Source organism: Triticum urartu, chromosome 7A (assembly GCF_056163025.1).
Source record: "Triticum urartu cultivar PI428250 chromosome 7A, HENAU_Tu73, whole genome shotgun sequence".
Lineage (NCBI taxonomy): Eukaryota > Viridiplantae > Streptophyta > Magnoliopsida > Poales > Poaceae > Triticum > Triticum urartu.
Window position 1 is genome coordinate 739,514,754 of NC_141879.1, and position 26,829 is coordinate 739,541,582.

The 26,829-nt window shown below is 44.5% G+C and overlaps 1 long non-coding RNA gene and 2 pseudogenes across 1 annotated transcript; all 3 read left to right on the forward strand.

Moving 5' to 3' along the window:
* The first annotated feature begins 1,642 nt into the window (after positions 1–1,642).
* Positions 1,643–2,923, forward strand: LOC147962552 (cytosolic sulfotransferase 8 pseudogene; annotated as a pseudogene).
* A 910-nt stretch (positions 2,924–3,833) lies between these two features.
* Positions 3,834–9,874, forward strand: LOC147962553 (uncharacterized). Its single transcript, XR_015612170.1, has 7 exons — positions 3,834–4,055; positions 4,143–4,268; positions 4,370–4,618; positions 5,579–5,682; positions 6,334–6,447; positions 8,597–8,715; positions 9,631–9,874. It is a non-coding gene; the product is annotated as an uncharacterized LOC147962553 (long non-coding RNA).
* A 10,276-nt stretch (positions 9,875–20,150) lies between these two features.
* On the forward strand, positions 20,151–22,071 carry LOC147962554 (cytosolic sulfotransferase 8 pseudogene; annotated as a pseudogene).
* Positions 22,072–26,829: the final 4,758 nt, after the last annotated feature.

Here is a 26,829-nt window from a genome sequence, read left to right on the forward strand (position 1 = left end):
TCTAATTCGTCAAAAATTAGGAGAGAATTTGACTTCCTCGCCTCCGCCTCAACTAGGGATGCACATAAATCCCCTAAAAAAAGCTAGGGATGCACACAACCTTTTTAGTATGAGTACCAAAATAAGCATGGTCTTCTATATTTTCTTAAATGAATACCAAGAACCTTTGTTGATGAGTGGTTCCATCCTATACCGAGTTTAATTCTCAATAAATAGGAGAAAATTATGTGCATCTTCTGTCAATTTTAAAAATCAAATTAGGATGGTTAGACTGCATAACCGCATGCCTAACCATTTAGCTAAGGTTTCCCTTTGCCTCGACCACCTACCTACCTAGTACCATCCTATATGACATTGTCACTAATTTACTATCGATCGTTATGTCTTAGCAGTGCTCCATCACCTCGATCGCACTTGCCCATGGTAATAAAAAATTGGAAAGGCCAACGCCCACACATGTGGGCGTCTGGCAACTCGCCCACACGCATGGATCCTCGTCCAACCATTTCTGCATCAATCCTGGCGCGTTCTAGCAGATTTTTTATGCTACATAGGACTGGGCTGGTGTATGGGCATTCATCCGGTCGCCCACACGCCCGTTTCATCACGCGGAGTGGCTGGGGTGTGGGCGTTAAGCATTTCGCCCACACGCCAGTTTGCACGCACGCAGAAGAGCTGGTGTGTGGGTGTTTATCTGTTCGCCCACACGCCCGTCTCTTCTCCCACACTCAAAGCTGTCAGTTGCCATGTGTGTTGCAGCGTACATAGTAACTGCCCTAGCGTGCTTGTAAGCAGATGTCAACTCTCTCTTTTTACCTCGAGTTGCCATGTTTTCTGCAGGGTACATGGCAACTGCCCTAGTTGCTTGTAAGCAGATGACAACTCCCTCTTTACCCGAACATGTTTTTTTAGATGGCAACTCCCTTTTTTGTAGTGCTGCATGACAACTGCCTATTGTTAGTAGGTGGCAATCCTTAAAGTTTTTCAAATCAAGGCAATTGTAGTAGACCAGACCATACATGGCAACAGCTGCAGTTGTCCAATAATGACATCTGGCACATGACCTGACCTGAGGTGGCAACTGCAGTTGAGCAATCATGGCAACTATAGTTGTCAAACATGGCAACTATAGTTCATCAACATGACAACTGTAGTTAAACAAACATGGAAGAGGGTCCGAATCATGGCAACTGCGGGAACGCGTGATAACTGCCACGCGGAGCGTGCGGGAGCGTGCGTTATTGATTTTGCCCACACGTAGGCGCGTGGGAAGGACCGCAAGGCAAAAAAAAGACATGTGGGCATTACTTGTTTTCGCCCACACGTAGGCGTGTGGCTGGTTCTTAGACACCACACAAAACATGTGGCCAGACCTTTTAAAACTCACACGCCGCGTCCTAAAAAATTGCAAGTATTGTGTATTATAACTGTGTGTCGGCATAGCTAGTGCTCGTGACTCCGCGTGATACACGGGCACATTTTTTTGACAATTTTTGGCAAGTTGTATGCAAGACATATAACGTGGCGAGTATATATATTTTGTTGTCCACGTCTCGTCCACGGCGCAACCACTTACTTCTACCTACTACTTACAGTACTATCAGCTCGATCATCGGCATTATTAGTTATCACTATCGGTCGTCGCCGTCGTTCCACTGCCCACATCTCGCACTTGCCGTTCAGACTTGAGAGCGCTATGGCCACGGAGGAGACGTCGGCGCTGTTGGCAGCGGACGGCGAGCATGACCATCCCACGCTGCACACGTACAACGTGGCCGAGGTGATCCCAACTCTGCCGCTGGAGACACGGTGGCCGCCCTTCGCGCACCGCCGGTACCGTGGGTTCTGGGTGCCCGAGAGGTTCCTGCCGGCGCTAGCGGCCTTCTACGACCACTTCGAGCCGGCGTCAGGCGACGTGCTCGTGGTCACCTGCCCCAAGTCCGGCACCACGTGGCTCAAGGCCCTCGCCTTTGCCATCGTGCACCGCGGCGCGCACCCGCCGTGGTCCGCCGACCACCCGCTCCTGGTCCGCAACCCGCACGGCTGCGTCAGATTCCTGGAAGGCGTCTTCTTCGGCCGCTCCGTTGAGGAGGTGCGCGACGCCCTCGCCGCGGCGTGTCCATCCCCGCCGCGCCTCTTCGCCACACACTGGGCCTACTCTCAGCTGCCGGAGCGCGTCACCCGCGTTAGCCGGATCGTGTACATCTGCCGGGACCCCAAGGACGTGCTGGTGTCGTGGTACTGGTTCCTCAAGAAGCTAGTCGCCCACAACGGCGCCGGCGACGACCAGCCCAAGGATCTGGACTTCGCCGAGCTGTTCGAAGTGTTCTGCGAGGGCCGCAACGGGTCCGGGCCGATGTGGCGGCAGGCGGCCGAGTACTGGGAGGCGAGCAGGGATCGCCCGGACAAGGTGCTCTTCCTGAGGTACGAGGAGATGCTGCGCGATCCGTCGGGCAACGTCCGGAAGCTGGCGCGGTTTCTAGGGTGCCCGTTCACGGCGGAGGAGGAAGACGCCGGCGTGGTGGGCGCCATCATGGAGCTGTGCAGCCTGGAGAAGCTGAGGAACCTGGAGGTCAACAGGAACGCGCGCCGGCACTGGCCGTGTCAAACGACGCCTTCTTCAGGAAGGGCGTGGTCGGCGACTGGCGCAGCCACATGACGCCGGCCATGGCGGCGAGGCTGGACGGGATCGTCGACGACGCCCTGCGTGGCACGGGCTTCTCGTTTACTGACGACTATGGCCACGCCCACGCGGAAGAAGGTGCTGTGCCGTAGATTGATCGACGGGCGACGACACGTTCTCCAGCGCGCGGGGGGAGATCGAGCGCCGTCCAAAAGACGGATCAACCGACGCGCGCGTTAACCGCTTTGATCGCTCGTTTATTTATACAAACGAAGGCGCTCGTCGAACCCAATCAATTAAAGGGCGCCGCGTAGATTGTTTTTTTTTTTGCGTGCTAAGTTTATTTATGTCTCAAAAAAATTGATCTTCTATTATTGGACGGACGGAGAGAGTACTAACTAGCTATCCACTCCCTCGGTTCCACAACATAAGAGCGTTTTTGACACAACACTAAGTGCACAACTTCTACATCACAAACAACTCAGAGAAAAAGAAAAAAAAAACTTCTATCTCAAAAACTAAGGGCATCTCCAACATGTAATTTGCCATCTAACATGGTACCCGCCCGAATCACCGCAAAACAGGCACAAACCAGCAAGGAGGCCCAAAAATATTCTAACTTGGGCTTGACACTAATAACGACTAAAGCTCGTACAAATTAGCCTTCGAACCGTAGCATTCAATCCTTTGCTTCCACCGTCTTGTTATGTCAAACACGCCTAGACAGTACCCCACCCATGTGTTACCCGATTTGCCGTAGAAACGGTAAGCCTGTGTCACATAGACATCGGCGACCTATTCACCGGGCCGCCGGGTGCCGTTGCTTCAAGAGGGAGACGACCGGACGCGCCGAAGGAGGCCGATCGACGGAGAGGTCACGCGGCGTCCGCCGGCTGAGAGCTCCGGTAGGTCCACCAGAGTCGAAGGATACTTGGCCTCGAGGAGCTCACCGCCGGATCAACGGACACGAATTCGAGAGCACACACAATACACGATAGATGGATTGGCGGGATGACCTTGTGGGCAAGGCCGCCGTCGTCGTGGCATTCCCGATGGAGGGGGAGGAAAATGGTACTAACACGTTGACGAGCGGGTCCCACACGACCAAAGAGAATCTCATCTCTTTCAAATTCAAATTCAAATCAAATCAAAGAAAACAAAAAAGTGTTTTGAGTCCAAACCCCCACCCGGCCCAACCAACAGAAGCAGAGCCTCCTCCTCTCATTCGTTCGATTCCCCACGCGCCGCCGCCGCCGCCCACCACCACCGTCCTCTCCACCAACCCCGGCGACCCCTCCCCTTCTCTCCATGGCCGCGGATCCACTCCAGCAGCTCAGGCGCCGGCCAGATCCGCCCTCGCTCCGAGCGCTGGAAACCCTAGCCGCCCGGCCATGGCGGCCGACGGCTACCTAACCTCAGCGACGGCGACATGGTATGTAATCCCTCCTTCCCTTCCCTTCCCTGCACGCCCCTCCCCTTCTCTTTCCCTGACCTACATCTCGTCTCATCGTCTCTGTAGGTAGGTGGTGAGGTAGGAGATGCAGCGGCCGGCGTGGGTCGTCCATCACCAGCCACAAGATTCCTCCTCGCGCCGGCACAGGACCAGGCTCGTCAGGAGACGAACGCCATGGACCTGCTCGTCAAGGTCCGACCCCCTTCCTTTCCCCTCATCTTCCTCGCGCACATCAAGGCTGTGATTTGATTTCCTCCCTTCCCTTTTCCTCTTCCCCTTCCTCGCGCATGCAGGCAGCAACGCGTCGGTCTTCCATGGCCAATGGCCAGGCAGCAGCAGAGGCCATCAAGGTCAACCTATTCTTCTTCCCTTCCCTTGCCTGATGTGCTTGCTTTCCTCTTTCACTTGTGCAGCATCACCAACTCGTGTCGATGCAGCGGGAGGACTAGTATGATTTGGAGGTGCAGATCCTCACGCGCACGGCTGCAGGGCACAGCCTCCTCAACTCCATGGTGCGGACCCCCTGACTAGGATAACTGATGGTAAGCCCCTCCCATCCTCTGCTTGATTGCTTGCCCACGGCCACCGGATCGGGCTAAGCTTTCTGCTGGCCATCGCGCTGTCTGTGGCAGGCTTCTAGGCAGGGGTTTATGGTCACGTTTGTGCTTGTATCGGACCGGCCAGAGCCTACCACCGTTAGATTTCTACTAGTTGAGATGGTTGCAGGTCTTGCAATCTTGCATCTATATCGGGTTTACATGCAGCACGGACGATAGATTTCTCACATGGTTATTGCTTGAGCACATTTATCTACTTGGAGCGCTACACGCAATCATTTTTTTAGCTAAATTCTTCCATGTGATTGTGACATGACACCTTGAAGAAACTTGTATGGTTTTCTATGATGCACTCAAACATATGATGTGCATCCTTCCACTGTTATGTTAATCATATTAGTTGGGCTCCATGTGTCAAATCCTCCCCTCCAGATTGGACATCTTCTCTTTCTGCTACACGGACATCTTTTTTCAAAACAAAAAAAAAACAGTGCAGTTTTTATTAATTTGATACAAAGTCAACTATTTTTTATATATTAAAATCCATGCCGTAGGATCTGAACACAGACTACAAATGTTTGTCGCAAAACTGAAAATGTTTCAACCAATAAAGGTTTGTCTCAAAACTGAAAATGTTTTACTCATAACATAACTTGTGGAGCAGTTTTTTAGGAATCCTAGTTTAGCCATCTCTTATTGTGTGTGTGTGTGTGTGTGTGTGTGTGTGTGTGTGTTAATAATAGTCTGAAGTTTTGACAAGTGAAGCAGTAGGAGCACATGTTGATAGATGTGTCTATTGTGATCGGCACTGTTAATTACCTCACCTGGACTATTTGCTTTTGTTTCCTGCTATGCAATGACGATTGCTTCAAGTTAATTTGCAAGTTGCCTACATCCAACCATTCTTGGTGCGCTAAACTAATTTGGTTCTTTGATTTGGAGCAGCAACAGACACCCTCCATTGATGACCGGGACCCCATGCCCAAGCTGACGAGGGGGACACCGTCGAGTCTGACCTCCACCTCGACCATGACGACGCCCCACACAAGGTCGATCCTCTGTCATTGGCTTGCTTCCCTGCTCTAAATTAGTGTCTCGTACTAGAATTTTTTTATTGTCACTATAAGGGATGATACATCGATGGCATTCCCGGATTTTACACAAAATGACATCCATTTTATTCAGTTCTGGAGTCTGGACTATTATCACTTTGATGTGAAATGGCAAATGGTTATAGGAATTGATGTTGGTTCTGTAGTGGTTTCCATGTTTGGATTCTGTTTTCTTCTTATATCTGTTGTGCTGTGGTTAAAAGCATGAAGCAAAATATAGGAATGATGCTCCTGTAGCAAGCAGTACATGTATACATGTTCATTTGTTCCTCTTTTAGGTGCTGTGGTAACAGTGCATGTTCTTCTCTCTTAGGAGCAGTTTTCTCAGGAACAAACAAACCTTAGCTTGCTTAATTTGTTATTTGTCAATGGCGATTTCTTCATACGTGTGTTAGTAGCATTCTCATGTTTTGATAACTAAAGAAGTAGGACCACATATGAGTGATGTGTTTATCGTGATTTGCACTGCTAATTCCCTCATCTAGATTATTTGCATTTTTTCCGGCGACAACGGTTGCTTCAAGTTTACTATCAAATATACTGTAACACCCAAGTTAGCTACAGTCAACCATTTTTTTCCTGTACCAGATGGACGAGTATACTAGTGCTGGCTATTGGTCTTACTATTTGTGTGAAGATGGTCGGCCAAGTAGGATCTGCTGCTGTGGGGGTTCAAGGTCAACATCACCACCATCAACCAAGGTGACTTGTCTCTCTCCACCTTTGTTGGTTTCGGTTCGCTCATTTCCATGTCGTATAACTAGCTATGGACGTGAGGGTCATGGCCTTGCTGCCATGGCTGCACATATTTTTTTGCAACCTTCAAGTCTTTTTTGCAGCTTTCAGACTCAAAAAGTCAGCCATGATTTGGCTTGAAAATTGCTTCCAGTACTGGAGGAGCAAGATTTAAATGTCATTATATTTGATAATTCATTTGAGCTATCCTTCCTGTTGGATTGCAAGGTCACATAATTGGCTATATATACGATAGGATTGAACTGTTTCTTGATAGCTCAAACATGTACTAGTTGTACTTGTTAAAGCGCAAGAGGCTTAATATTTGTGGGTGTTTTAGAACAGGTGCAGAATAATACTTGCATGCTCTATTTGGCGTTCATGTGAGATGTGGACCTGGATTGATGTCTTCTCTTGGTGACGAACCCAACCACTCTATCTTGGGTTGGTTTCTAGTTGGCGTCGTTTTTGCCTTTCCAGTTGTACATACTGTATATGTATCAAACAATTGCCCTTTTTGACGACTTCAATGTTTTTAGCTATTGGCATTTCTATTCATGTGGTTCACAAAAAGCTCTTGTCTTGTCCTGCCAGATGCTTCTTCAAAGATGAAGCTTCCATCGATTATGCCTGCGTTTATTTATAAGCTGAAGCTCAAATTACCTTTGTACTCCCTCTGTAAACTAATATAAGAGCGTTTAGATCACTACTTTAGTATTCTATAAATGCTCTTATATTAGTTTACGGAGGGAGTATTTGTTTTGGTCAGAGCAGACCATTTTTTGTTATGGTTTTTATGCCATTTAGTTGATTGGTAATAAGTCTATTTTTTATTCCCTCCGTCCCACAATATAAGACGTTATTACAAGCTAAAATAGCTTGCAAAAACGTCTTGTATTATGGGGCGGATGGAGTAGCTGCTATTGTCAACATTTACTTGAGTGTCAAGTAAATTTAGGCTCTTATATTTTGTCTAATCTTGACTGAATGTCCCCATGGAGCTTTTGTATGTTGGCTGTTGGCCCTTTTCTCGTTATATATTTTCAAATTTATTCGTGTTCTTGCTTTGGTTTTGTTTTAATTTATTCAGTTTCATTGTGGAACAGTATTGCCACTTTCCAATGTCACATGTATGATTATTAGCATTACGACCCCATTTTTCATCATGGGGTAAACGTGCGAGCAGCATTTCCTGTGTTTGCAGTATTCACATCCCTTTCGCAAGCTTATGCTTTTCTTCTGTTTCAAAACGGAAAGTTTATGTTATCCTGTTTTTATTTGGCTTGCAGTGACTCCTTTTATCTGAAGTGAACAAATGTAAATTGCTTTTTTCATTGCGAGTAATACGGCCATCAGTCCAGTGTTCCAAATTAACTTCTGAGCACAGCATTGATGATTTCCTCCTCTTGGTTTTGGAGATGTTTCAGCATATCCTGAGATAGAGATGCTTTCACGTCTCCTAGGTTGGTTCCATTCAACTTTGCCCAGTTATACAGTTAGCTGTTAAACTAGGAGGCCTTGCTCTGCAGCAAGTTACCAGTTGCGGCTATTGGCATATCTATTCATGTGATTAATGAGAAGTTGTTGTCTTTCTTGTCTTGTCCCAGATGCTTCTTCAAAGATGAAGTTTTGATCCATTATGTCTGCGTTTATTTATAAGCTGAGGCTCAAATTATCTTCCTATTTGTTTTGGTCAGACTAGACCTTTTGTTATGGTTCTTATGCTGTTTGGTTCATTGGTAATCAGTCTATTTTTTAGCTGATGCTATCAATATTAGCTGCCTCATTTCTGATGCATTAGCTTGGTACAGACCCCTTGCAGGGATGCTAAATGAGTGTCAACTAAATTTATCAACTGCGAAAGTTTATTTGTTAAAAAGGCTCTTATATTTTGTCTAATCATGACTTAATGTCCTCCTCGAGCTTTTGCATGGGTCTTTCGAGATCTGCGAGTTGGCCGTTGGCCCCCTTCTCGTTGTATATTTTTAAATTTATTCATTGTTCTTGCTTTGGTTTTGTTTTAATTTTGTTGGAGGCTGGACTGGCAGTTTTAATATAATCTGATTCATGTGTATCAGTATCAGATGCCACAATTTATTCGTTTGATTCCCTCCAGTTCCATGGATGGCATTGACTAGGATAATATGATGACCTGAACATGAGGGACCCCATGCTTGATGACCTCGGCCTCGATGGCGATGTCGTCCAGCCCGACTACGACGACCAGCGCACAAGGTCGGCCACTGCATCAAGTGTTTTTGGCCTTGTTTGGTTACGTCTTAATCCTCTTGGATTGACTGGTAGTGTTCCTTGTAGCCTTTGGTCAGAGATGCTGCTGACAAATGTGGGATAGAGTATCCTAGGTCTGCTGCTGATAGTTCTTCATTAGCTTTTTATTCGAAACTGAAGCATGCATGTATAGGGTATCCTACTCCTATCAACGACACTGATTCATCTGTTCAAATTCAAGCAGAAATGTACCACACGTTTGTACTTTTATTGTTAAAACTTATCACAAATATTGCTCTGTTCAGAATTTTCTACCAGGAAAAGAAAAAGAGAACTTAGCATTTGATTGACTGGAAAAGGTGTTTTAGTTGCCTGCTTCAAGAGAGGGCCTGCTTCAAGTGAGGGCATGTTCGGATCCACTCCGCTCCACGACTCCGCTCCGGGAGCGGGCGGAGCAGCGCCGAACGTTGTAACTCCACGGAGTCAAAGGAGTGGAGCGGAGCCGATTGCAGTTGAATCTGGTTGAGTCGCTAAAGTCGGGCTCCACATGACTCCCTCGCATCTCCCCCTCCCCCAACTTACCGGTTCAATCAGTTTTTCTGCCTCTCGCTCCCAGGCTCGATCCAATCTGCCCGTTTGATGTGTTGTGGGGAGCCAGCAACCTGGGTGTGGAGTGGAGTTAGTTGCCGAACTAGTTTTTTCTCCTCAGTTGCCCTGGGGAGCCAGCAACCTTGGAGCTGGGAGTGGAGCTAAGGATCTGATGGAGTGGAGTGGATACGAACAGGCCCTTAGTTCCATTGGTTATGGTAGATCATTGAATTTGGTTTTACAATTTTGGAAGCATGACTCTCAAGTTCCTATCTTTCTTTCAAAGTGTAGCGGTGTTTGCTGAAATTGACTGAACTGCCTTTTTTCTTGTAGGTACCTTCTTCGCAGGTCAAGTGCGCGAAGATGAATTGCCTCCATCCTGGGATCCAGTTGTAATGTCGGATCACCATCTAGCTAGAGATAAGCGGCAACGTTGAGACAATGTCGGATCACCAGTTGCTGTAAAAGTGGATACTTGTACTTGAAACAGAAGTAGTGTTTTTTCATCTGTTTTTCTTTTCTTTTATATCTTGTGTCATCAGCCAATGTGGAGGTTGGCATGTGACCTTGATGAGGATTAGGAGGATCTGTGCTTTTGGCTCATGTTGTCTATGAAAGATGTAGTCAAGGTGCCTCCTACTGTTGTAGATATCTTCTGATGTGTAGACTGCAAATGTTTCTTGTTCATCATCTTAAGGAGTTGTTGGTCACATGATGGATTTGTTTTTCTTTGAAGATCCATTTGCTATCACCAGCGCTTATGATGTCGACCATGCCGGTCAGCATGAGGTTTGGAATGGTGACCATCTTGTTTGCAATGTCAGGATGGTGGTGTCGAAATGCCATGGCCTGTTTTCATAGCCGCACACATCAGTTCATACTACACATCTGAGCATTTCCTTGAGTTTTGAAGAGTCGAGCGATGATAATTTGATGAGATGGACATGGTGGAGCACAGCGTTGAATCTGTGTGGTACCTTTTTGTTATATACTAGTAGTACAACTATACAAGCAGGGTGGTTTTCTCTTACCTTTGTGCTCTTGTCAGATATATCGATATATCTGGTGCATGACTAGATCATCCATTTCTCAATATCTATCTAAGTAATAGCGAGCATATCTATATATCTGGTGCATGGCTAGATCATCCATTTCTCAATATCTATCTAAGTAATAGCGAGCATATCTATATATCTGGTGCATGGCTAGATCATCCATTTCTCAATATCTATCTAAGTAATAGCGAGCATATCTATATATCTGGTGCATGGCTAGATCATCCATTTCTCAATATCTATCTAAGTAATAGCGAGCATATCTATATATCTAGTGCATGACAAGATCATCCATTTCTCAATATCTAAGTAATAGCGAGCATATCTATATATCTGGTGCATGGCTAGATCATCCATTTCTCAATATCTATCTAAGTAATAGCGAGCATATCTATATATCTGGTGCATGACTAGATCATCCATTTCTCAATATCTATCTAAGTAATAGCGAGCATATCTATATATCTGGTGCATGGCTAGATCATCCATTTCTCAATATCTATCTAAGTAATAGCGAGCATATCTATATATCTCGTGCATGACTAGATCATCCATTTCTCAATATCTATCTTAGTAATAGCGAGCACTGGAAAGCAGATATAAGTTTGCTGGACATGTGATGCGATTCACAATACATAGTACTCCCTCTGTTCCTAAATACTTGTCTTTCTAGAGATTTCAAATGGTCACCACATACGGATGTATATAGACATATTTTAGAGTGTAGATTCACTAATTTTGTTCCGTATGTAGTCACCATTTGAAACCTCTAGAAATAGATTGCTATAATCAGTGTAAAAAGAATCCCATGCATGGGAGGCACTACTAGTTATTAAGAAACTGAAAAATCATATCGAGAGAGAAATCAACTCCCCCCATGCATTCTTTCACACACAAAAAAGCAAGGTAAACTTGCCATGCAATCCGAGAGATAAGTGGCACTATGAATGGAAGTTGAATTAATCTGGGCCAGCCTCAAGATATATCCATCCATCCCCTGGGTAGGTGGACCTACGTCTTCTCATCTCATCTCTCTCCTCCAAATAAATCGCCCCCTGATCTCCTTCCTCTCGTCTTCCTCCTTGTAATCAGGTGATCTCTTCAATCCTCTCATCTTTCTCAAAGTCAGGCACCCCATCATTAACCCTTGCCAAAACCAACGCATCAATTAATTGCCATGCTTTGCCCCATGCACGCGCCGTCTCCTCCTCCATTACTCTCCTTCCCTCCTTTCACCCGTTCGTGTGCCGGCACGCTTCAATCCATTGGCTGCGGGCTCCTCTGGCGCCCCTCACGCAGATCGTTCTCAAATCCAACGCCTCCCCGCATTCCCCTCTCGCTTATTGCCCTCCAAGCCCTCACCAATCTCCTCTATAAATGGTGCCTCTCTGCTCTTGTTTCTCCATCTGCCTCTCCTCCTATGTTGACGAAGCGCCTCCCCCTCCTCCTTTATTCTTAAGCCAGCGCACAGTGAGTGCATCCAACAGCGCGCCACTCCCTGCCTTTCATGCCCCGCCATACTTGTGGCTGCCTCCTAGCACTAGTCCTGGTTTGGTCCGCCTCTCTGTAAGATCATGATTTTTCTTGATCTAGCCCTCTTGGCATGGTGCCACTCAACCTGAGAAGTTCATTTTGTGAACCTTGTGATGCAGATGGTGTTGCTGGACGTGGAGCCATAGTTGCAAGGCAAAAGTACCCTTCAGAAGATCCACACAAGTCAATTCAAGCAAAGGTTAGGAATAATTGTGTGTGCATCTGCATTTTTGTTGTTGTTGTGAAATTAGGCGTATGCATCTGCATCTCATTGCTGCCCCTTTTGTTGGTAAAGATGCTTTACTCTCAATCCTGATTTTAGAGTTGTAACATTGACCAATTTTTAACTAATATGCAGGGGTGGAGCCAGAAAATTTAGCCATTGCATGGTTTCATTTATTCACTTTGTTGTAAAGAATTGATATGAATTAATCTGGTAAAAACAGGCGTACGGCAGTGTCAAAAACACCCACACAAGCTATGGTCTAGGGAAAGGAATTTCTAACTAGACTTACCCTAGCATAATAATTCTTCAAGGAGGCTAGTTGGAACTCAGGATCTTCAGGCAACAAGTGGAGAGAGTCTACCACTGCGTTAAGTGTAAAGTCCAATTTCACACCATCTTACAACAAAGAGTATAGCACTAAAAAATAACTTAGCAACTAGGAATATGATATCGCTTATCATATATCGTGTTACATAAATATTGAAGAGTGCACGACTTGCCTGTTACATGCATTACCTAGTTTAGGACCAAAAAGCATTCATAGCTTCAGATAATGCTTCTCATCTTCCCATAAGCATTGAAGAAAATGACTAGTTAGAAAATTTCAAAATAACCACTGTTAATTTGTAACACATTACTCTCAGTTTGGTCCTTATTGTTATTATCCCTAAAAACATAGCAACAATAACAAAAGGTCTTATGTACCTTGTCACTATAGTAAATCAACCACCATATTCTTAAAATCATTCTGGATTAAATCATGGTGAAGCATCTCCAATGACCCTGTATGAATACAAAAATTAGGTGGTATCCTGTAAGGTCCTATGGTTACGCATGTTCGCCTAATCTCATATTGCTTCTTCGAAATTTTTTATGTACTCTGAAATTCTCTTTTGATCCGCCAGATTACTTGCAGCATTGATATTCAATGCAATTTACCTAGGTCTAAGCGTTGGAAATTGATTTTTCGTTGTGAAATATCACATTCCAGATCAATAAAAGTAGGGGATACACAATTACCCCGGATTTGAGATTGCAATTCATTACCGCGAATTTGTATCAGTTGTTAGCCTGTCGCTCAATAGCTGGCGTCTGGCGACCAATCATCGGCGGAACGCCGAGCGGGGGAGACGAGATCGTTGAGTTATTTTATGAAGATGAGACGCGGCTGCCGAGTATTCGTACAGAGAATTGAGGAACAAACATACCTAGGAACCCTACTTGGGCTTTCGATTGGCTAGTACATGGGGTCCTGTTTTTCTTTTCTTTCTTCTTGTGACACGGGATCCTGATTTGATGGGTTCGGCGACCATTTTCTGTTGGGTTCATACCAAAGAAATACTCGTATGCATGTAGTGTCACGCAAAAGGAGATGCCATTTTTTCATTCATTTTTGTTAACCGTTGAATTGTTCTTGATCTCTCAACTTTTTAGATGGAAACTTGGCATGCTACCACTCAAATATATGAGTTTTCTTGTTACTCGTGTGGTATTGCCTAATGGTGTTGGCTGATGGTGAAGTAGTTTGTTGAGATGAATTTTGACAAAATGAGGACTGAAGACAGGTTTCATTTAATTAATTCTTAGTCAAAACTAGAACATAACTTGTGTGCCTGTATATTTTGTAGCCTCTTATAATCATTTTCATCTGTTTTTTTTATTGTATCCAACAAATTAATGGATGATCTTGCAAACCTCGCCAAGTATATTTGTAGATAAACCGTGAATTTGAAAAGTAAACACGTTATATATTTGTTGATGTTAAATTTATCAGTCCGTTTGTTTTCATAATCACCTCCTACATATGTGTTCCTAGGCAATAGTTGATGGCAGAGAATATATTATGGGCAAAGGCTCGCAGTGTTACAAGTACTTTTCCTATCCCTCCTTAGTTTCATGGATGCTTATTAGTTTCTGCCTGCCCCTATGTTTTTAGGGGAAGTTTTCTTACTGCCACAGCTTGGTTGTTCTAGTAGGATAATGTATCTGTTATGGAACAAACGGATGCTGTATTTAAGGGAGTATTTGATATTTGACTTACATTTAGTATTTTTTATAATTTCTTTTTTCCTAACAATGTATTGAGATTTGGCCAACTTTTGACTGATTAGGTAGTACATTTTGTGATTTGGCTGACTTTTGACTGAATTCTATAGTTAATAGAGATGTTCATGTTATAGAGAACTAGAGTTACAACTGCACTATATTTGATTTACATTAAAACTTTCTCGTAATATATTTTCCATGGCACAGTAAGTTTGACTATTTCAGTGGTCAATCTTGCGATTTGACTCACTTTTGACTGAAATTTTACAAGGGTGGTGATGTTTTCTTTTGGAAATTAAAGATGATACATAGGATTTCAATTTATAAATGGAAGAGGGGATTTGTGACATGCGTATAATCTCCGATGTCCTTCCAGGTAACTCTCCAGAATGTTGCTTGGTGTTTCTGATCTCCTACTCTTCCATTCTTTTTTTGCTCTCAACCCTTGATCTGGTAGCTTCTTATTCGTCTTTCTTCCTGCCAATATGTTTCATTTGTAATGATGTCTGTTCTTTGAACTATGGATAGCAGAGTCCTTCATTCTACATCCACCAAAACAAGAGTGCGTAAACAATGTATTATAGTGTGTACGTTATAAATAATCATTTACAAGAAAACTAGGACGTCATATCATATATGGAAATAATTTGCATGGTATTATAATGACGTGCATTCTTATGGCAGGTATGGTATGCAACATTATCTGTTAATGGATGAATCACATGAGGCTTAGCTGCATGCTGCTTAGGTGCCTGAGCAAATAGGTGCCCCAAACAATTACAAAGAACTAAAGGTTTTCGATGGTGTAAAAGTTCACAAAAATACTGAAAAGAAAATACCGAAACAACATATCTACAGCATGCTCCATTGGAGCAATTGAAAAGACATGACTCCATATATGTATGATAAACATTTTTTTACGCATGATCAACATTACTTCAATTTATGTTTTGATGTTTAATTTTCAAATAAATGTTCTACATTTTTCATATATATCAGGAACATTATTTTACACATGTTTAACATTTCTGAAAATAGATGATTAACATTTTATTCTTTCACACACATTGTTGTACATTTTTAATATATATTAGGGAAAATTTATTATATTTTTTAATATATGATTAACATTTTTTAGATTCATTGCCAACAATATTTATAGAACTAGCAAAAAAGTAAAATATTTAACAGCACACATTACTAAACAGAAGAAGTCAAACAGATAAGCGCTTGCGTTAGCAGGATTCGATGGCTCACCACATTGCTCGTGGGGAAGAGCTCCAACCACTGCGACATGTGTGTATTTGTTGATGAAATCGAGAACTGCATCTTTTATACACTTATTGCGGGCCGCATGGCCCATGGCATGGCGCCGCGTGGGCGAGCATTCCCTCCACCTCACGTTAAGCGATATACATTCGCGCTTGAGTGTGCAGCCCACCCACTACATCCACCATGGGAGCTATTCCTCAATTATAGCATACTAGTCGACAACCCGTGCATCCGCACGGTCTAGGCAATGATTTTTTTCTTATATTAAATTATGATACAATGTATTTTTCACAAATTTTAAATCTCCATGTAAGTCAAGCTCCTCATTTATTTTGTCGAAGTGCTCAAAAAAATTGATTTGATAAAATCTCATCTTGTCACATTATTCATGCAAATACCACAAGTGGAAAATTTATTGCATTTTTATCTATCTAGTTATCACATTATTCATGCAAATTCCTCAACAGTATCGTAGACATTTGCGATGGCTCTCAAAATGTGACTTTTATTTAAATTTTAAAGGACACAAAATTAAGTATAATACATGGCCACTCCTTAGAAGTTAATGCTTGAAATTAGTTCTGCAACTTATTTCTACAGATGTTGAATTAATTAGAAGATATCCTACTACTATACAATTAACGATGGGAGTACTGTTTATGTGTAGCGGCTATATGGCGCCCTTCTCTAGAAACTGGAAGAGTGGCATTGGGACGCAGCTTCAACCTGGAAGGGCTGAGCCAAACATGCTTGCTGCGATTCACATGTTTGTGCACACCAAACAGGAGGAGGACAACAGTGTACGTGTAGTCGAATACATCAATAGTTCTGTAAGTTCTGTTTAGTTTAAAAAATATGTAAATTTCATAACTTGGTCATAATACTTAACTATATTTTAATTCCCATGTGAATCTAGGTTCTAAGTTCTAACACAACCATGTTGGCCAGGCATAAACATGAACTGCTACCTTTTATGGACCGAGGAAAGAGCAAAAATCATGCCGATGATATATAATTTCCTTCTCTTATGGGCAGGGCGGTCATGTATTTCCTCAATGATGGTCGTCGATTGATAATAAATAATCCAAGGGATCTTTAAATTATACTGTTGTTTCTTCATTAACAGAATCAAGTTATTCGTTGCTTCTTACTATCCATCCGTCATCATGATTAGCAACACTTCATTTCGTAATTCTTGTAGTCCTACATGCCTTGTCATGCAATACATTTACACCAACTACTGCTTGTCCGTTCCTCAGCTATTCTGAACGCTGTCATACCCATGGCCTGCCCTATTTATGCAATCTAGCTTGCATATGGTAGTCAATTCCAAGCAACTAATGAGAAGCGAGTCTTTTCGAGCATTTTTGATACGCTGCTCGGTGTGATTATACTACATATTTTTATATTTGTAATTGACTCGTCGGACTCGACATTATGTGACACATGCATGGTGCTCTTCATCATGGACGACCTAAGAGAACGGATGATCAGTGCTTCATATCTTTTAGATAATCCAGTAGTTTTTAGTGCATTGCTCTTCTTTTTTCCTCCTCACTTTAGCTTCTTTCCTATGATAGCACAGGCTTGTGAGATGCCTCCATCAAGACCCTCCGTTCCCAGGATATGGCATGCCAGGTTGGGTAGATCGTGCAAGCATGGCTAGCATATGGAAGCATTGCACTTGATGAAATCTCAAGAGCGGGAGAAGAACCTTGAGAATATATTGAAGGCGCAGACGTGGGGAAGCCGCTGGTTGCCTACTCCGCACCCCTGGTACCCTATTCGATCCCATTGGTGCTCGCTATTGGTGCTTCCTTCCTCACGTCCAAAACTAAAATCGAAAGTAGCTAAGCCCCTCACCTCAACCAAGGCAGTAAAGGAAGCTCATTGTTTCAGATATATAAGATAAGATATAAGATGTCTCGACGGTAATGCCCATGCATTTAGGCCGGCCCACTGGCGGGTTTTTCGGTCGTTCCTTTGATCAGTCAGTTTGATCAACGGAAGAGAGAGAGAGAGAGGACAACCCCGGATGGGAACGGCAGCACGACAGTGGCGACGGACGGCGGCAATGCGGCGAGGAGCCGTACGTTGCCTGGCGTGACGGCGACGGTGAGCGCGAGCCCCCGTCCGGCGAGCAGCCCCACCAGGTCGAGAAGCGGTAGCAGGTGGCCCTGCGCTGGGTACGGCACGACGAGCACATGTGGCTTCTGCTTGCCAGTGCCATCGCCGTAGCTTGCTGCTCTTGTCCGTGGTAGCGTGTCCATGGCACGGCAGGCAGGTGCATGCAGGCAACCAATTTTCACGGCTGGTGCATTCTATAAACTAGTGTCCGCGTGATACACGGGCAGAATTTTAAACAGATTTTTACAGTACCTTTCAGATACGTACAATCTAAAGATAATGTGTTTACGAGGCAAGTTGCATGATGGCTATATTCTTTTTCGGCACACACAATTCACTCTATTATAGCCGCATCTTACCTTTCCTTCCCAACTGCTTGGCTAAAAAAAAACATGTCGCCTCTCCAGATGCCAGCCAGCTCGCCGGCTGTCCTCGCCGCCGCCGGTTGCCGCCCTCGTTGCCGGTGGTCGCCGTCGCAGCACCCATCATCGCCAGTTCCAGCAGGACAAGGTCGACCTCGTAGCAAAACACCGCCGCCTAGAAGCACACCCGATTCCTCTGTTGTTGCAACACCTATCCGCCTTCGTTGTAGCACGTCCGCCGCAGCTCCGCCGTGCCGCAGCTCTCAATGTCACCGCTCGCACCGTCGACACCCCGGTTGAGCTTTTTCTCACATCGGTTGAATCTTTTTCCACAAGTTGAAGCCTTTTTTTCAACTACAATCATAGCTTGTTCTGTGAACAGTTGCAAAAAATTTCTTCGAGCAGTGCTGGGTTGAAACTCTGTATATCTTTCGGTTGGAGCTTTTTCTATCCAAGATTGAAGATTTTTTCGCAACGGTTGCAACTTTTGTATTTTGACAGTGGCTGGTTGAAGCTTTTTTTTTTTATCTAGGCTTGAAGCTTTTTTGTCAATGGTTGCAACACTTGTATGTGGTGGTTCTAGCATCTCCTCGTTAGTCATGTGCCAACGCTTGCCGGTGGTTGCTTCACAAAGGAGCCTGTAGTCCCCAGCATGTCGAGTCTCCATTTCCAGCATAAGGCCATCGCAGCTGCAGTGTTGAAAGCTAACTGCCGATGTAGCTCGTGTGCTTCGTAGGTGAGGGTTGCCTGAAAAAAGGAGAGTGCAAGAAGGAGGCTCTCGTTGTGGCCATTTACCCGCCCCCCATGCGGTGGCTCATCCCACAACAGACGCCCGTGGTTGGCCTGCAGCGGTAGTGTAAGCCACTTCATCCCCTAGGCGGTTCAAGGAGAACGGGAAAAACGCGGGCGATGATGAGCAGTATGGATAAGAAACGAAAGGGCGGAGGAAGAAGATAAGGTAGAGGGGAAATGAAAGCAAAAGGGGACGCTTCGGCCGTTCGGCCGGATACAAACATTACCCTTCTTTTTTATACGAACGACTCTACTAGTAGTATATTTCTGTTTAGGAGTAATGTCGGATCAGCTCAACCACCTACCTTTTTTTGATACAAGGTGAATTTTATTAACTCGAAATAAAGCATTAAGGTGATACAAACAAAAAGAGCGAACACCCGGCCTATGCATATATAGGTAGGATGCACACAACCAACACCAATGCACACACACAATGAATCACACCGGCAAGTAGCAAAGTCATCCAAGACCCAAGTAATGCATTAGTGGAGTAAAAAAAACTCTGAAGTGATCAAAACAATGATCAACAAGTTACGAGAGCAACCATACCCGCACCAATTATTCTAGACATCACAACTACAATGGAAAAGGTTCTTCAACAGTAACGCCTTTAGAAGGGAACGTCACTCAAGTGCCACCATTGCCAGGTACAACCACCGAAAATGAGATCATGAGTGTTCACCCTGGAGCTGAAGTCCGAGCAAATCTGAGCAATGCCTCCAACAAAGTAACGACAAAAAAACTATCGCCATTGCCAGATAAAACCAATTAGGCTCAGACCTTAAGTTTTCACCCTGAAGCACGAAACTGGTACTTGAGTAGCACCACCAAATCAAAGTCGTCATGATTTGTCACCACCATGTTCCGCAATCCCAGCAGCTACATTCATAGCATGGTCTTGACGTGAATGCCACGCAAGTCAAGACCATGTTCAAAAAATCAGGCAATCGAGCGTGACAAGAGCCGGTCCCACCAAAGCCATTGGACAGCGATGGTCGTTGTCGCACATTGTGACAGAGATTGAGGGAGGAAGGCCAGGCACCGCTAAAATCCTAGCTCGCGACACTTCGGCAATCCCACACCATCCTCATGTTCCACCGTCATCGTTTGTTGCGGCAAAAATCGGTTGGCAAAATAAACCTGTCATTACCACTGGATCAGAAGATCCATGATCCCCGGTCTGTCGTGGTAGCCACTAACGTCTCACCACTAGACATTGTCGGCCCGGTCAAAAAGTCACCACGCAGTTGCACAGCCATGCCCTCTGCCTCAAGCTGCCATCCATAATCACACCATCGGAGACCTCCAAGATCAACACTACCAAAAGCCGGATCGAGTTTGTTCGGCGCTGCCTCTAGGCGCAGCTGCAATGGCACATATCGGACCATCCACTAGATAGAACAACATAGCATCCGTGAACAGGATCCTCGAGAAGCCATGGAACTACTCCGGAGCAGCAACCTGGATAGGCAAGAAGCACTGAGCCGGAGCGATGTGGTGGGCACGTCATGGATCAGATCTTACGGCAGATGCATGTTGGCCAACCCAGGAGATGAAGGGAGTGGAGAGCCGAACATGTGCATCCCGCCGCCACCGTCGGCACTGACGACCTTCTTTGGCGGCGGCGAAGGAGATGGTCGGCTGGGGTGACCTGTGGTGTGGCAGCTGGGGAGGCCTCCGGAGTCGCGTGTAGGAGCGACCCTGGCGGCAGATGCGTTTCTTCGGTGTGAGCTAGCTAGCTCGAGAAATAAGTTTTAATTCGTAAAAAATTGGGAGAGAATTTGACTTCCCAGCCTCTGCCTCAACTAGGGATGCACATAAATCCCTAAAAAAGCTAGAGATGCACACAACCTTTTTAGTATTCTTTTTAGTATGAGTATCAAAATAAGCATGGTCTTCAATATTTTCTTAAATGAGTACCAAGAACTTTTGTTGATGAGTGGTTCCATCCTGTACCGAGTTTAATTCTCAATAAATAGGAGAAAATCATGTGCATCTTCTATCAATTTTAAGAATCAAACAAGGATGGTTAGACTGCACAACCGCATACCTAATCACTTAGCTAAGGTTTCCCTTTGCCTCGACCACCTACCTCCCTAGTACCATTCTATACGACATTGTCACTAATTTACTATCGATCGTTCTGTCTTAGCAGTGCTCCATCACCTCGATTGCACTTGCTCATGGTTAAAAAATCGGAAAGGCTAACGCCCACACGTGTGAGCGTCTAGCACCTCGTCCACACGCATGTTGGCAGCACTTTGAGCCGGCGCCAGGATTCATGCAGAAGTGGTTGGACGAGGATTCATACGCTGTTGGCGGCGGACGGCGAGCATGACCATCCCACACTGCACACGTACAACGTGGCCAAGGTGATCCCGACTCTGCCGCTGGAGACACGGTGGCCGCCCTTCGCGCACCGCCGGTACCGTGGGTTCTGGGTGCCCGAGAGGTTCCTGCCGGCTCTCGCGGCCTTCTACGACCAATTCGAGCCGGCTCCCGGCGACGTGCTCCTGGTCACCTGCCCCAAGTCCGGCACCACGTGGCTCAAGGCCCTCGCCTTTGCCACCGTGCACCGCGGCGCGCACCCGCCGTGGTCCGCCGACCACCCGCTCCTGGTCCGCAACCCGCACGGCTGCATCAGATTCCTGGAAGGCGTCTTCTTCGGCCGCTCCGTTGAGGAGGTGCGCGACGTCCTCGCCGCGGCGTGCCCATCCCCGCCGCGCGTCCTCACCACACACTGGGCCTACTCTCAGCTGCCGGAGCGCGTCACCCGCGTTAGCCGGATCGTGTACATCTGCCGGGACCCCAAGGACGTGCTGGTGTCGTGGTACTGGTTCCTCAAGAAGCTAGTCGCCCACAACGGCGCCGGTGACGACCAGCCCAAGGATCTGGACTTCGCCGAGCTGTTCGAAGTGTTCTGCGAGGGCCGCAACGGGTCCGGGCCGATGTGGGGGCAGGCGGCCGAGTACTGGGAGGCGAGCAGGGATCGCCCGGACAAGGTGCTCTTCCTGAGGTACGAGGAGATGCTGCGCGATCCGTCGGGCAACGTCCGGAAGCTGGCGCGGTTTCTAGGATGCCCGTTCACGGCGGAGGAGGAAGACGCCGGCGTGGTGGGCGCCATCCTGGAGCTGTGCAGCCTGGAGAAGCTGAGGAACCTGGAGGTCAACAGGAACGCGCGCCGGCACTGGCCGTGTCAAACGACGCCTTCTTCAGGAAGGGCGTGGTCGGCGACTGGCGCAGCCATATGACGCCGGCCATGGCGGCCAGGCTGGATGGCATCGTCGAGGAGGCCCTGCGAGGCACGGGCATGTCGTTCGTCAACTCTGGTCACGGGGAAGAAGGCGATGCGCCGTAGACACTTTGCAGGCATGCATGGTGCGACGCGGTTCACATCTGTTGTGCTTGTACCTGCCCCTCAAAGAAAAGAAAATAAAATCTCTTGTACTTGCGGATTGACCGACTGAATCAAGCACGAGTAATAATGTACTGTACGTGCGAAAAAAATTGGTAATATTCAAGCATATATTCCTTAATCATCAATCTTTCGGTTTGAAAACATGTGGATGGATTTTTCCCGCAAAGAAAAAAACATGGATGGAGTATGATCATTTGTGATTGGGTGTGGCTAGGCGACTGAGACTTAGTGAAGTCTCAGCCAATTGATATACTGAAATCTAAAAAAACTAATTATACAAATTTCCACGCAAGATAAAAAATATAGCATCGACTGAGACTTGGCAAAACTGCTTGTGATTCATGGTGTGCGCGTGTGGTCATGAGCCGGTGAGCTAGCTAGCTCGGGCTGGATGCGCGCGTAAGCTCCGGCGTGCTAAGCTAGTCTGCTGTGTGGATGCATCCGTGGGCTTGCTCCGAGCCTCCGACGAGTCGCAGCCTAGCAGAGTCGCAGTGCGTGGATAGCTCAGGGTACACGAGGAATTAAGAAAGAAACTAGTCGCCAACCCGTGCGAATGCACGGGCTAGTTATTTTGAATGATAGACATTTTAAATTTTGCACTCTGTAGATTTTGTATATTATTTAGCGTCCAACACATATGGAACCATTTATAATTTGACATTTTAAAATTTGGTATTAATATAATTTAAACAAACATATAAATTTATTTCAATTCAGTGTGATTTCATACACTATTAGTCCGTATTTTATCCTACTTATGTGGCGATTCCATCCCTATACGTTATCTAGATAATTATAATTGGAAAATCCAAATTTGGGTATAAAAATATATTGTTTAAATAAACATATACATTTATTTAATTTTTTATAATTTCATACTGTTGTAGTCACTATTTTATCCTAGTTATGTAGGGATTGCATGCCTATACATTACATAGACAATTTCTTTGTTATCTTTGTTTTCGGTGTTGGCTTAAAATGCCAAGTTTGTAAGCTGGGATTACCTTGCCCCCTTAAGCTTGTCGCTAGATATGTGAGCACTTCCATTCTATATTTGGGTTTTCATGTAGGTATCATTCATGAAATGAAATTAACTGCAAGAGAATCCCTATCAAGAAAGTATGGGGTTAAATGATATGAAAATCGTAAGAATATTAAATTGCAGACCACAGTATGAACTGTAGCTACTTCAATCTTGATAGATTCCCCATGACTACATACATTGTGAAATTAAATTAATGAAAGATTAGTGAGAAAGGAACAAACATGCTGATGGCAAAATGCCATAAGTTATTTGAGTGCATATGGTGATATATCATTCTAATAAATGAGGATGTCAAGAATTATTACGATTTCTTTGTTAGGAAACTCCACATGATTTTGTTATGGATGCAAGTGATTATCCAATAGACGATGATTCTCACACAAATTTATCATATAAAGACATAGCTAATTCTTACTTATCAATTTTATATAAATTAGGTATACATCATGTTTGTGCGAGCATGCATTTCGCATGTCCACTTGTGATATATTTATTAAGATAAATCTGTGAAATATAGTGCACAAAATAAGTAATTTTGCTTTCTTGCATTTGAAATGTCAAACTAAAATTAATTTCTGCTATTATGTCATGTTCAGATCAACATAAAGAAAACTACAAATAAAATGCATTTACGACTTATTTTGTTTGAGCATACCGATTCTCGTAATGCAAAACTATGTGACTTCATTTCCTAATCAAATTATGAAAAGGTGTCGTACATATATCCTACATGAAATATTTGTATGTGTTACTTGGAGGAAGTGGGTAACAATCCCTCCGTGCCTCCACTCATGTTCGTGGATTGGGTGGATTTCGGTGTCAACCTGAAAGTGAGGGAGAAGCTTTTGTTAGAACTGCAAGTGAAATCAGGAATACCACTTCTAAGTTCCAACGAAATCCATAACGCATCTATTCCAGATTTGTAATGTATGAAGCCATCTTCTCTATATGTCACATCTACTCCTCGTTCACTACTGCAGCTTCTTGCGCTACAAACTGCATGAAACAAAGAAATGCAAAACTCTGATCTCCAGGAAACAAGACGATGCAGATGGCTCTATTCTAATCACATGAAGCCACAGATCCAACACCTTTCAGTATCTGGACATGCAAGTGAAATCAGGAAGGTCACTTCCATGTTCCAATGAAATCAAGAGCACATCCACTCTTTATTTCTAATAGATGAAGCCATCATCTCAATATGTGGCACCTGCTCCTCATTTTTTTTTGAACCGAAAACCGTAGAACAATCGTTCTACGGTAAATTTCAATTAAAGTATAACAAAGTTATTTACAAACAAGTAAAGAAAATACAACAGGAGCCATCTAACCAATACCAGCTCTAGGAAAGTCCATGATCAATTAATTTAGATTATCTGTAATCCATCCACTAAAAGCTTCCCTGTGTTTCTCTTTGGTTCTCAGAATCAGCAACTTTAGATCATCTTTGAGTAGCTTTCTCCATCCTTGAACCGATGGGTTTTGTGCTCTGAAAATTTTGGAGTTTCTCTGCATCCAAATGTCCCAGCAACCCATGGTGATGATGCTCATTGCAAACTGCTTGGGCAGATGGATTGACAGCAGGTTGATCTCATCGAAAACATTTATACCTCTGACTTTAGAAGGAACAATTGAATCCCAGCATTGCAGAGCAAAAGGACAGTCCCAGATGAGATGGAGGCTGGTTTCTTCACAAGAACAGTTACAGAGTTCACAGTTGTAGTTTGGCAGATGAAAGTGTTTTCTGGCAAGAAGATTTCTGACATTTACTCTATCATGCAGCAGTAACCAAAGAAATATCTTATATCTTAACATGGCAGCACTTTTCCAGATCTTCTTAAAGAGTGGAGATGCTACTTCTTGGCCTTGCATGTGGCAATACATTTTGATAGCTGAAAAATCATTCTGATTCTTGTTTCATGGAAGGCACCAGGTGTCCAGAGTATTATTCAATTGGGTAGACTGCAAGAGGGCAGATAGTTCTTGGAATTGTTGATGAGCCTGGGTTGATAATGGATTAAAGAAATGTTTAGATGCATCTTCCAAATTTTTGATTTTCTGGACAGAAATCTGCTCTTGCCTACTGAAAGAGAACAACTATGGGAATCTGTCTTTCAGGATGCCCTGATTCCAGTTGTCAAACCAGAATCTTATAGTGTTACCAGAGCCCAGCTTGGGGACAGCAGCTTGCCTAAACTCAGGCACTAGCTTGAGAATACTTTTCCACCAAAAAGATCCTTGTGGGTTTGTGTGAAGCAGTTTGTCAGGATAATAAGCCTCCCAAATCAATTTGACCCAAGGAATATTCTGTTGATTTAAGAACTTGTGGACATGCTTCATAAGTAAACATTTGTTGTGACTGGCAATATCCAACACCCCAAGTCCTCCTTTTTCTTTTGGTTGGCAAACTTTGTCCCAAGCAATCAAGGCAGTGCCCCTGTCTTCCATTCCATATTTCCTCCAAAAGAAATGTTTGAGATATTTCTTAATTTGCTCCATTACACCAACTGGAAGTGCAAGTGTACACATGAAGAAAATGGGCAGGCTGTAGAACACAGACTTTACCAGAACCAATTTATCTCCATAAGATAACGGGGAGGAACAACCAGCTAGGCTTCTTTCAATTCTTTGCATGCTGGGCTTAAAATCCTCAATCTTTGGCTTGGACAGACAGAGAGGTAAACCCAAGTATGTGAAGGGAAGGGAAGGGATCCAACTTTGCAACCCATAATACTAGCCAATTCCAGCATCTTATCATTTGCAGTGTTAATAGGAACAATCACTGATTTTTCATAATTGACTCTCAATCCAGTGAATGTACTGAAAGACATGAGCAAGTTTTTGAGCTGATGCAGCTGAGCAGCATTGGCTTGCATGACAAGGACTGTATCATCTGCATACTGGATTACAGGAAAATCCTGATCAGAATTAGTCTGTATAGGAGCAGAGATCAGACCATTCCTCATAGCTTCATTTAAGATTGTCTGAAGCAGATCAGCAGCTATGACAAACAGTAAGGGTGAGAGAGGATCCCCTTGCCTAACTCCTCTTTTACAAAGAAACTGTCCAGGCACTCCATTCAGTAGTACAGAAGAAAATCCAGAAGAGAAAATCATATCCATCCACATAATCCACTTAGGCCCAAAGCCTCTAGCAATGAGAATTTTCCTGATAGCTTCATGCTCAATCATATCAAAAGCTTTCTCAAAATCTAATTTTAGAATAATTAATTCTTGCCTAGATTGATGACATTGGTGAATGAACTCATATGACCAGGCCAGACAATCTTGTATTGATCTCTTCTTAAGGAACCCATATTGATTTTGATGAACCAACTTTAAGATGACAGCCTGCAGTCTGTTGGCAAGAAGTTTTGTGATGATTTTTATGGAACAGTTGAGCAATGAGATTGGTCTGAAATCATTAGCATTGACAGGAGCATCCTTTTTTGGCAGCAGAGTAATAAAAGAAGAGTTGATACTCTGCAAGTTTAATTTTCCATTGTAGAAGTCTTCAATCAGCTTATAGAAATCTGGAGCAATGATGTCCCAACAGTGCTTGATAAAATCAGTATTGAAGCCATCTGGCCCTAGAGCTTTATCAGAAGGAAGATCTTTAACCACTGCATCAATCTCCTCCTTTGTGAAAGGCCT